The sequence below is a fragment of the Ips typographus genome, linkage group LG1, assembly GCF_016097725.1.
Source record: "Ips typographus isolate SLU linkage group LG1, UJ_Ityp_2.0, whole genome shotgun sequence".
NCBI classification, from domain to species: domain Eukaryota; kingdom Metazoa; phylum Arthropoda; class Insecta; order Coleoptera; family Curculionidae; genus Ips; species Ips typographus.
The window spans coordinates 8,068,988-8,081,655 of NC_138422.1; positions in this window are offsets into that span (position 1 = coordinate 8,068,988).

The window sequence follows — 12,668 nt, forward strand, 5'->3', positions numbered from 1 at the left end:
TCTAAATTTTGTCTTTGTCTTCTTAATCTGCCTCATTCGGGTATGCTGCGGTGTTTTTAATTATACGAAAGAGAGGAAAAAGTAAAAGGTAAAAGTACGAATTTACCAGATGGGCACTGTTCGTTTTTTTTTTTACTTATCAATTTTACTACCTCTTAGTTGGGATGCTGAAAAAAACCAGATTACCCGAATTATTGGTTGTTTATGATGAATTTTTTCGATGACTTTTCACTCATTAAATTTAATGGCAGCTACGACTGATTTCTGATTGGGCGGATCAATTTCACTCATAATAATCGGGATTGCCATGCAGTCGATTAAAGAATGAGATGGTGGCCTGATTCTGCCAGTCCAATCTCTAATTAAGCGGTTTTTATTATTTGAAGGAAGCATCTGTTGGCCCCACTAAAAACTAAGCAAACATGCAATTAAATCAATATCGACATTTTTTTAAGTACTATTTTACATGATGAATTCCGAAAATGACCCGGACCTGCATAATCATCACCAGAGCTGTCACAATCACTCAAAAAAATTCATTGAATTACCATTTAGTAATTATTTTTGTAAAGTAGTTGAACTATTCGAATTAGTTCAACTATTCACGAATTGATAAACTAGGTACTTGAAAATAAGTGAATATACATAATTAATGGAAAATAATGATAATAATAAATGGGATTTCAGTTTGTACAGAAAGACTTTTATGTGCATTGCCAAATACATAGTAATAATAAAAATAAAAATGTTCTCTTGGTATCGATTAATTGACAGAGACTAGTGATGGGTAAATTACCGGTAAAGTGAATGTTTTACTTAACCAGGAAAATTTGACCGGTAAAATACAAATACTGTGTTTCTGGCAGTTCAAATTTTAACACCGCTTTTCTCCCTGACTGTACCAAATTTTGTGGTTTTTTTTAATATTATTGGATAGGAAATTTAATAGGAATTCCAAAAATGTACTTAAAACAGTAATTTTCTCAATCCAAATAAGTTTTACCGGCGGGTTTGTCCCTGACTGTCCTTTCAAACTGTGTTTCTGGCAGATCCAACTTTGACACCGTTTTTGTCCTTGACTGTACCAAATTTTGTAGGTTTTCTAGGTTATTGAATAGGAAATCTAATGAGGATTAAAAAAATGTGCTTAAAACAGTCATTTTCTAACTTCAAGTGGGTTTTACAGGCAATTATGTCTCTAACTGTCCTTTCAAACTGTATTTCTGGCAGTTCAAGCTTTGACACCGCTTTTCACCCTGACAATACCAAATTTTGTAGGTTTTTAGGTTATTGGGTAGGAAATCTAATAAGAATTTCAAAAATGTGCTTGAAACAGTCATTTTTTCACCTTAAGTGGGTTTTGCAGTCGATTTTGTTGTCCCTGACTGTCCTTTCAAACTGTGTTTCTGGCAGTTCAAACTTGACTCTTTTTTCTCCCTAACTGTATCAAATTTTGTAGGATTTTTTAGTTGATTTCAAAAATGTGCTTAAAACTGTAATTTTCTCCATCGCAAAAATCAGTTTAGAAAAGTTTTCTTGCAGTATTCGATACAAGGGAGATTTATTAGTTAGTAAATTAATGGTAACTAACAAATTATTTAAGGTAAAATGTGTTATATGCTTTATTTACGTATATTTTTACATATGTATGAAAAATATGCAGTTTGTCCAGGATAAGGAGGGCCACTATGCGGATCTTGGTAACGGTTAGAGATCGATAAGCTGCGTAATCATGACCTTAATAAAATGACATTTAGAAAACATGTATTGTGTATTTAGAATATTTTTTGGCTTTTGAGATATTTTAAAAAAACTGAATTTTTTTATTTTGAATTTTATTTTTTTGTGACAATATTGGACTTAGACCAAAAATAATGACACTTCACACACAGCACCTTGTAAAACTCTGTAAAGTGGCATTATCAGCTTTTTATTCCGACGTTTCGCCTTTGTGAACCATCATCAAGCTCATTCTTTTAAATGCGGTTATTGGTTTTTAATGTCAGATTCTGAAAGCCAATTTTATTTCAAATTCAATGATGTATGACACTTTATGGTTTAAATGCGTTTTACTCTGTTTTTTGAGCTTAATAAACAAATGTCCTATTACGGATCTGAAAATTATTTTTTAAGTTAAAATTTGCTTATGCCAATAAATTGTTTAGATGGTTATTATTAATTTATACTTAAAAATTAGAAGAAAAAAACAGTTTTCTCCAATTCCAAAAGTAACAAAAGTAAAAATAAAAGAGTTAAGTTTCATACATTATTGAATTCGGAATAAAAAGAGCATAAAAAAACATCAGGATCGTATTTAAAAAATGAAGTTGATGATGGTTTCGCAAAAACAAAACGTCGGAATGAAAAACTGATGCCACTTAAAAGAGCTTTAAAAGTTGCTGTGGAGAAGTGTCATTAGTTTTGGTTCAGGTCCAATATTAACGTCACAAACAAATAAAACCAAAAAATTCACTTTTTTCAAAATATCTCAAAAACCGAAAGAATAGTCGATGTTTTCTGAATGTCACTTTATTAAGGCCATGATTACGCAACTTTACTCCCATTTAACCAAATCTGTATCTCTAACCGTTTTCAAGATCCCCATAGTGGTTCTCCTTATCCTGGACACACTGTATACTTTTAAAAAGATTATTGAAGTTCTGTAAATGGACATTTAAAACCCTTTGACTCTGAGCCTTTATATCTCCTTTCTGAGGCCGTTAAAGACATAATGTCTGTCTTAGGTTTTGGTAGAGAATTAAACTAACATTTTTTCCCTCTAGACTTTTGAAAAATGCTGTCAAGTAAAAGAAAATATAAAAGATTGAAATGGTTTTTCAGGGACATACAGATCTTTTCTCCTATTATTGATACTAGCAAATATAATAATAATAATTTAAGGAACAAGAAACAAGAAACTTTATAATTATTAACTTTACAATAATTAGAACAAAAATAAAAAGTATACATTTTAGTTATTTAATTGCAACTAATTTCAAATATTACTTTTGAAAAATATTAAGTAGTTCAATTACTTGAACTACATTTTTCAATTAAAGTAATCCAACTATCGACAGATCTGATCACTAATTTTTGATATAAATTGTTCCAAAGTCCAGCTGCCTTTGGTAACTTAACCTCAGGGACATCTCTCACCAATAAATTGCTATTAATTTTTTAGGGTGGTGTGTCACATTCTAACATTAATAATCATAATTGGTTGAGGAAGTCGAAACGTACATTTCGCCATCAATCTTCAAATATTACGGCTGGTCGACCGTTTGGGTTCTTGGGACGCACGTGTTAAATCTCAAAACACGTTTCTTTTAAAAAAATCTCGGAACCCAACAGAGTGATTTCTAACGGAAGACCGTTTTGTAACTTGACACTTTCTGAGGGCAGAATCTGGCCATTCCTTTAACCGAATCGGGCCGAAAAATCACTGAAGCGTTTTACGTTTGTTATTTTTAAATTGGTGATTTAGAGCCGGCTTAAGGAGGGCTTTGTGTCGTGTTGAAAGCCCTTCATGGATTTCCTTTTTGCCGGTGGCTCCGATTAACAATTACTTATTCACTGATCCTAATGGATTCCTAAGCGTCCGATTCTTTTATGAGTTACATAAGTTGTATAAAGATGGGTAAAGCACATCAGCAAGTTTGGTTAAAAATATTAAAAATGTACATGCACATCAAAATCTAGAAGACAAGCCAATCTGGGAGTTAACTTTATCTGATTTTGTAGTTTGTAGTTGTAAGTAACTCACATACAGGGTGGCCCATCAAACACAAAGGAAACCAGGAACGTTTTCAGGAAATCTGTAAATTATTTCGAAAAACCCTCGGACACGTCAACATTTTTTCTATTCTATTCTATAAAGGGTGTTCCAAAAAGTTATTACATGACTAGCTTTCCAAACGGAAATGTATTTGTTTATATTTTTTTAGGGTTGTTCTTGAAATTCTAAGCATATTTTCGATAATAATAAAAATCGAATACTTATACTGTAATTTATTTTATGGTTATAAAACACACTCTTTAGACATTACTGATACATTTTTACATTTCCTCGTCAATTGATTAGAAAAAAAGGGCCCATTGAATGGCCGGCACGTTCTCCTGATTTGTCACTGTTAGATTTATGCTTCTAGAGACATCTCAAAAGAAAAATGTATACTAAACCTAACCAAACCTATCTCACTAGAAGACTTGCACCAAATGATTGTACATACAGGGATGTGATCAAATTTGCAAGATTCTACAAAATGTTGGTATCCAACTTAGACCGTTGCAGATAAGTATAGGTTATGCTATATGAAAAATATTTTAAATTGATAAGAGTTCAAAAAGTCTCATTTAAAATTAGCAAGTTGGTACATACTTTCGGTATAAGCAGAGATGTCATACCATTGAAAATATTTTAGTTGGATTGGGTATAATGACTGTAGTAAAAATAGATTGTAAATAGCACTTCAATTGAATTTGATACAGTTTGACATTTACCCAAAAGCAAATCTTCAAAAATTGTAATTAAAAAAAAATTTACGGTTTTACTTATTACTAGGTCAGGCGTATATGAACATACTAAAATTAAAGTTTGCACCAAAAAACTCCCAAAAATTGCAGGTTTTGTGTTAAAAAATCAAACACATAAACGATCTCAATGCGATCTGTTAACCAACGGACCAACTATTTTAAAAATTAGTTACGCCGTTCAATTAAAGAGGACGCCACCCTAACCCACTATTTTGTACATAATTAGTAGATTTTTTTGATTTAGGCCACTATACACCGAAAGTTATTTTGCTCGCTTAAGTCTAAGTTAGTAGTGATAAGGGCGTAAATTTACCGTGACCGGTTATTTACCGGTAAGGTAAAGTAAAATTCAGTGTGACAGGTAAATTTACCAATTTTACCACTAAATTCCCATTCGACCAGTAAATTTATGAGTATAATTGAAATTTGCTTGAAAGATATCATTTTTCTGTCATGGCTGTCATTAATTTAAAAAGTCATAAATCATGAAATGAATGAATTATTACACTTCTCATGCACCCCCTGTATAGCCGCACTGTGAAACTTCCAGGGATTTTTCGTAACTCTCACCGTTTCTGCCTTATTTAGCAACAACTGGTTTGATGCAATAAAATTGTGGTTTGAAAGTGAAACACCCTGTAACTCGGTTATTTTTGGGAGTTCAAGAAGGTTGAACCACTCAAATGAACCGTCTTGAGCTCCTCTTTCCAGTGGTGTTTAGAAAATATCTATATAAAAAATTGCGGTTAGGGTGACAAAAAATAGTCAATCACCATACTTTTCATACACACACTGTATATTGGAAGCAAAAACGGTTCTTCAAATTTACGGTGTTGGGTTAAGGAGTTGATTAGCACCAGTTTTGTTCTCTTTAACTTTTCTTATAAGGGTCACCGTTTTTGAGTTAATTACGAAAAACTGGTTTAATGCATCAAATTTTCATATCAATTGAAGTTGTGGTTTGAAATTTGAATACCCTTTAACTCGGTTATTTTTGGGACTTCAGGAAATTTTAACCACTCAAATAAACCGTTTTGAGCTCCTCTTTCCAGTGGTGTTAAGCAAAAAAATCTATCTGAAAAATTGCGTATAGGGTGACAAAAAATAGTCAATTACCATGTTTTTGCATACCCTGTATGCTGGAAGCAAAATGGTTCTTCAAATTTACAAAATTTGGTACAGTCAGGAAGAAAAGCGGTGTCAAAGTTTGAACTGCCAGAAACACAGTATTTGTAATTTACCAGTATTTTCCTGGTAAAGTAAAGCATTCACTTTACTGGTAATTTACCCATCACTAGATTGAAGTTTAGACTGTGAATCTTTTTAAATAGAACGCTGTAAATGGAAAACCAGATTCTAAACTTGGTTGTGATTTAGAATATAGTGAGTGATTTCTTGTTCGGTTTGCCTGAATCTGATGACCAAAAAAACAATTTTTTAAAATATTGATCTCAAAATTTACAGAATACCACACGAAGTTAATATTGCAGATTTCTGCAAGAGCTGTTTTTAAATTATATACCGTTTACAGATTTTTAAAAAAAGCTGAAAAATATGGAAAACATAATAAAGAGAAAAGTGACAACTTGGAGTTCTTCCAAAATAGAAAAATGTTTATTATTTAAAAGTAAATCTTTTTTGAGTAAATTTTGTTTTTAGTGTTTCTTATGATAAAATTATTTTATTGTTTATGTTTTATATGTAGTTTTATGGGTCTGTTTCCCAATAATTCAAATGACAGAATCTGTTTTACGTTTTTTGGTTCTCTTAAAAAACATGCAGACAAACAAAAAACTTGAACAATAGGACCTTGTTCTTTTTCATGTGATTTAGGTACTCTTTCATTTGACAAAAACCTTACAGACCCTAAATCTTCCCCTTTTAGTAATACAAAAACCCCACAATTAAGCGAAATTATTCTGATTTGCCTGACCCCCATACCTGAAAACGTGACAAATTAACCTAGTACCTCTCATCCCTTTGTAATCGAATTCTACTCATATCAGCCCTCAAAATCGAAAGCTTCGCCCCTAACCACCCCCCGGTGCCATCGAACCCTCGTTTCGGCCATTATCTCGTAATAAGTCGGTGTGTAGCAAGTGAAGCAGAAACTACGAGCTCTATATCTACCTGTCAGACCCTGTATAAGCTAAAGGGAAACTATTCTTAAATAAAGGTTTTATATATCTCTTTCTACCTGTCTCGCCTCCCTATGGGCATTAGTCATCTGGTAGAGTGTGTGTCATTAGTAGACTCAATTTTTTTTGTTCAATGCCTATTTAAGAACTCAAAATTCAAGCTGCCAATAACGATTAAAAAAAAATTAAATCAAAGCAATGGAAATGTAAAAAAAAAACGTTTCACAGGAACAAGATGAAAGTAGTTTAAAATCTGAGAACGAAAGTTCACATGGAACAAACTCTATCCAACCTAATTTGCACGTGTTCAGATGGATTTTTAGGCAATCTGAGGATGGTGTATAATATATACGCTATAAAAGGAATTATTTCGGGATTTTTTTTTTGGGAAGCCATAATAAAGAAAACCAGTAGGTGGCAGAAGAAAAAAAAGCACGGCCACCGCAAGCCCATTTTTAATTAAGGCCCCAAAGGCGATTTAAGACTAACCCAGGGAAGAATTATCACGTCATCTCGCCGAGTTGATGCATGGTATTTTTTTGGGTATTTTGACACTTAAACAAAAGAAGTCCTTCATTTTCTAGATAGCGATAGCACGTGAATTTTAAATAAAGACACTGGGCTTTTACCTTAATTGGATTGGGTGCTCAAAAGAAACAAAGGAGCGTGTTTGCATAAATTATTATGTGAAATGTTTGCTCGTCTGTGGTAAAAGGTACGGACGTCTTATTTATTTTAGAGATTTTTGATAATATTTTGTGTCATAACATAAATCTGACGGTGGTTTTAAGTCGGTAGATTAACTAAATTATTAAAATTTAATACATATACAAATTGTTACAATGTTTGAACAAGCGTTTTTTAAATAAAATTAGTATAAACAACAACAATTTTATAATGACAGATCATATCTGTGGCAATTTTGTAATTTTTGTGTGTCCAAATTCTGTTCACTTTTTATCTTGATTGGACATTAGAAACCGAGGGGTATTAAATTTTAGCCAGGAATTATAGAAATTAGTGGAAATTAAGAGAATTAACAACCAATTTTAGAGCAATTTGGGGAATTACGTCAGAAATTTGGGTAATTACTCCGAACATTTGAGGAATTTCTAAACATTAAATCAGCAATCGCGCTTGCCTCGGCACTGGCATTATGAATATTGTTCCTCAACCGAGTTGAGGAGGTTAAGAGAATTAAGGCAACAATTGAAACCATAAATAATCTTAGAGAGACATTTGCACTTCCAATTGAAGACAAAAGATTAAAAAACAGTTTTAATTTGGGCATCAAAACTGCATTTGAAGAAGCTCTACAAAATGTCAACTTTTATTTTATTTTGCTCTTAGTCAACTACGTCGCTCATTAGTGGCTACAATATCATAAACTTCTAGAATTAAACATAAATATTATTTATCTCTTTTATTATTTGTTGATTTTAATGGTATAGGCTTCGTTGATTATGATTATAGGTAATTTGTGATCTTTCTCCACTGAAGGGTCAAATTGGGAATGTAAATTAAACTCTTTATTTTATTATTTTTTTAATTTTAATTTGCAGTATAAACCATGTACTCCTGTATGTAACCATGTATGTCATTTTTCAAACACAATATCTCTAAAACATGATACATCAAACATACTTGAAATCGTTGGGAGAATCGAAAATTATGGTACTCAGTTTTGACCATTGCTACTGTATATTGTTTTGATTGATTGTACTCTTGACATTCTCTTTTATTTGTGTTGAAATATCTTTATTGATGAAGTTCAGACTTTTCTATGGAAGGCCTACTTACCAAGCTCATTGAGGTGTCGCAACTATTCTATTAGTGTTTATCTAGCAATTCTTGTGACTTCCCTACAATTGTGGTTATAATATCCCAATTGTCCTAACTAGTAGTTGCCATTACGTCTTTATAATGTGTTAAATCAATAGTTTATCCGAGAGTTTAAAAATACGTCTTATATTATAATGTAAGTATCGGTTTCAAACTAGACCAATGCTCATTCTCTAGGAAGACACTACACTACAAGAACTACATATTATTATAATATGTACATATTATGTTAAAAATCAAATTATTACTTTTTTGGGTCTATTTTACATAATAGATTTAGTGAATCATCAAGGAGTTACCAAACTTACGGGCAATAATGAAATTTCTATATTATTTTTGAACTTGAAAGGGAATTATATGATATAAGGGAAATAGTGAAGAATTAGAGGAATTAGTAAACGTTTAGGGAAACTAAGTTGTATAGGACCTTTGGTGGGTTGGGTATGGCTCTTTCATAAATAAGTTATGATTAATTTGAATCTGTCAGAAAAAGCAGCATTTAGTAAAATATACCTATTTCTTCATAATTAAAGTTATCATATTCATTTACGTTTATATATTTATGTGATTAGTATTACGTTTACGTTCATTGCGAAAGAGGCTTTAACGAAGTGGTGTAGGGATGGCCAGAATCGATTCTAGCAGTAATCGATTCCTTTCTGCTAATAATTGGTTTAGTTTTAGTAATTTCGAGAAGAATCAACACAGCTTTGATGACTTCACGCCATCTATGATAACTAGACAGAATAAATATGATATGACAATTTACTTAGAACTAGGCAATAAAATGACTGAAATGAAGATGACAGAGGTTAAATTTAGACTTTAATTTGACATTTGATATTAGCAGGAATGTTTTTAATTATATCAGCTTCCGCAGCAGGTATCCCAGATAAACACAACTCCGTGTAGAATTCTTCAATGAGTTGTGTAATTAGCAGAGGATCTGATACAATTATACTGTGTTAGTGTAGCGGAGAAAACCAAAATCTTTTAAACCGCCAGACTTGTAAGATTATTTCCATTTCAGATGAAGAATGAACCAAGAACGAAAAGTGTGAGCATAGGACTGACCGTCATAAATAACATAAGGTTTGCAGACGATACAGCAATAATGGTAGTAATCTCAAAAACTTCAATTGAAAACATAAAACTTACTTGTAAGCAGTTGGAGAGAGTTGGAAACAACCAGAAGTTCCCAATTGGACCACAATGAGGAGATAAAGATCAGAACAGAAATAGCCCGGAAAGGATTATAAGTTTGGTCATTAGATTAAGATTTCTAGAATATTTGGATGGTTTCAGGTATTATATGAAGTAGAACCTTAAACGTTAAAAACGCAATCATTTAAAAAATTGGACGCATTTGAAATGTAGCTCTACAGACGTATACGCCACCCATGAAGAAGACTAAGAAGTAATCGTGAGAGAGAAAAAAGCATAGGAAGAAGAAAGAAATCTTAGCTAAGGAATATCAGTGAGTGGGATAGCCTCAGTGTTGATCAGTTGTTTCTTGTTGTAAAGGATAGGAAAGCGTTTGGAGAAGTGATTACCAACTTTTATTAATAAGGACCGCTATAAAGAAAAAAATCCTCCCTCCTCTTATCGTGTTTCTTATAGAAAACTCTCTTATAGTCCAATCTACGTATAATCAATCAGAACTCCATCAAAGGTAATAAAAGGGTAATCTCTACTACCCAAAAAATCCCGTTCTTTAAATAGTTTAACAAGTGGCTCCGAACACCCTTCCAATGATAATTCATCCATGTTCTTTGAATCGCTTTTAAGTATTGGCAAACTAGGGGTAAGATCGGTTAACCCTTTTGTCGACATCAAAACCCTTTTGTGCACGCAAACAGGAGGAATATCGTGAAAGGGTGCACGTACCAACAAAGCCCGTGTGTGTTAAACACCGCCATGGTGTTACACAACAAGCCGAAATTCGAGAAGCCATTATCCGGAAGAAAAAATTCCAAGGAAAAGGCTAAACGGCCCATAAAAAAGTGGTTTCTATTATGAGTTGCTTTTTTATAATAGAACGCTATTAGGGGCATGTGTCGGGGCATTTTGGTAAGAAAATATGCTTTCGAATGGGTATTAAAGGTAGTTAGGGCATATTAGGTTTCTGTGGATTTATAAGCTGTCAAAGCGATGCCGATTTTCGGCAGTGAAATACGATTCGTCACGAGTACGGCCCATTAAACTGTTGAAACAGCTATGAAATGTAAAACTAAACATAACAAACAAGCTTTCGGTAGTATTCATTTTTCATTCTAGATGGCAATAAAAGATACTATTTTAAATGTTTGCGTATAATTATTAAACAAATGATCCAAACAAAACAGAGACAGAAAAACAGTCATATCTCACCACAAAATGACGACAAATACAATACATTTGTGCCAACATTTCATTATTTTCCTGAAGTTCTCTTTCAAAAGTGTGCAGCAAAAATTATTTGTCTAACCTGGAATTATAAACTTTGATGAGAGAAAGTGAGTGAGTTAAATTAATTTAATTTTGGAACAAAAACTGTGTTCTACCAGACAAAACCAGAAAGAGTTGAACGAAAAGAAAAAAGCGCGAAAATTAGAGGATACAATTTTTACATCAAAATTTGTTTTCTACCGCACTGAAAGAAGAAGAAATAATGTCACCAAATTGAGACAAAATATTTATAGAACAATTGTAGGAAAAGGAGACAAGAAGAAAAAAGGTGACAAAATGAGGAGGATATAATTACTGCGCAAAAAATTATGTTCTACGAGACTAAGAAGAAACTGGACGGTATGAATGTATTAAGCAAATAAAAGAGAATTAGAAGTATTCCATTCAAAACAGCCAAACACCTTAGGACCATCATGATTGTATAATCTCTATCTACTGAACCAATAAGTATTCTATTTAGTTGTTTGAAAACCTGTAGGAAAGCTGGAAATACTATTTAGTCATACAGTAGAAATAGCGTTTCGTATTTGTTAATTAATCGTTCAGTTGAGGGTTACAAAGTATGTATTTAAAATGAACGTTCATACTGCACCAAAGCTGAATGCAAAAAGTATAGAGCACTGAAAAGGTTAGTTTAAACAAAAAACTGTAAAAATTATTAAAATCAAATCTGAATAGTGAACAAACTTGGTTGGTAAGAAGCATTTTATTGGAAAATGCAGAAAAATGTCACATATCTGCATTTTCAGTTATGCGGTTGTTAACCTATCGTCAAACTTGTCGAATCCTGTTCAGAACCCAAGAAATTTTTACACGTGATTATACAATAGCGTGTCACCCACACTTTTTCCAGCATAATTGTAACAGTGCCATTATTATGTGGCCCCAAATATATCATTGGCTTAAGTCAACATTCAAAATAGGTCGGGACAAAGGTTCCTTGTGTGAATCACCTATTGTTCAGGCTGAACCCAAGAAAGCGCTAAATTTAATAATAGGAAAAAATTGAAAAGGAGTCGCCTAAATCTTTTTAGCTAAAAAGGTCACTTTCTTGAGGGTTATGGGAATGGTGTTGTACAATACGATGAGAAACTTGTTAGGACTTGTTGGCGTATCTGGGTTAAGATCACACTGAACACGTGTCCTTTTCCCAGCACGTGTTGATTTAAAGTGTTTACTAATGAAATTTATGATGATAGAGAACCGTTAATAGCGACTTATTTAATTCAAAAGGGTTCAATCGCCAGTTGGCGTGTAATTTGCAAGAAATCGTGGCAACAAAAAATCAACCGACCTGTCATCCGCAACCCAAATACGGATTGAAATCTTTTAACGACCTAACGTATAATCATAACGTGTTTAATCGAAAAAACTGCATACAAATAATCACGCCACAGCCCGATTTCGACCCATTAACGGCAGGTGGTGCCTTCCAAATAAACTAAAACACGTGGGAACCAAGACGAACCATCTCAACCAGTCTCGACTTGCCAGCAGCAGTTGTGCAAATTGCAGATTATCACACCGAACAAAATGTACAAAGTAAAAAGGTCATTTAATTGATTTAGGGCTTTGTGGTTCCTAATTGGAATATTCTCAATTCCATTTCGCAAAAGTACATGTTAACGTCAAGAATGAAGCACAATTTTAAATTCGAAAAATCCAAGTACTGTAAATAATTCGGACACAAAACAGAATTACTGTCAA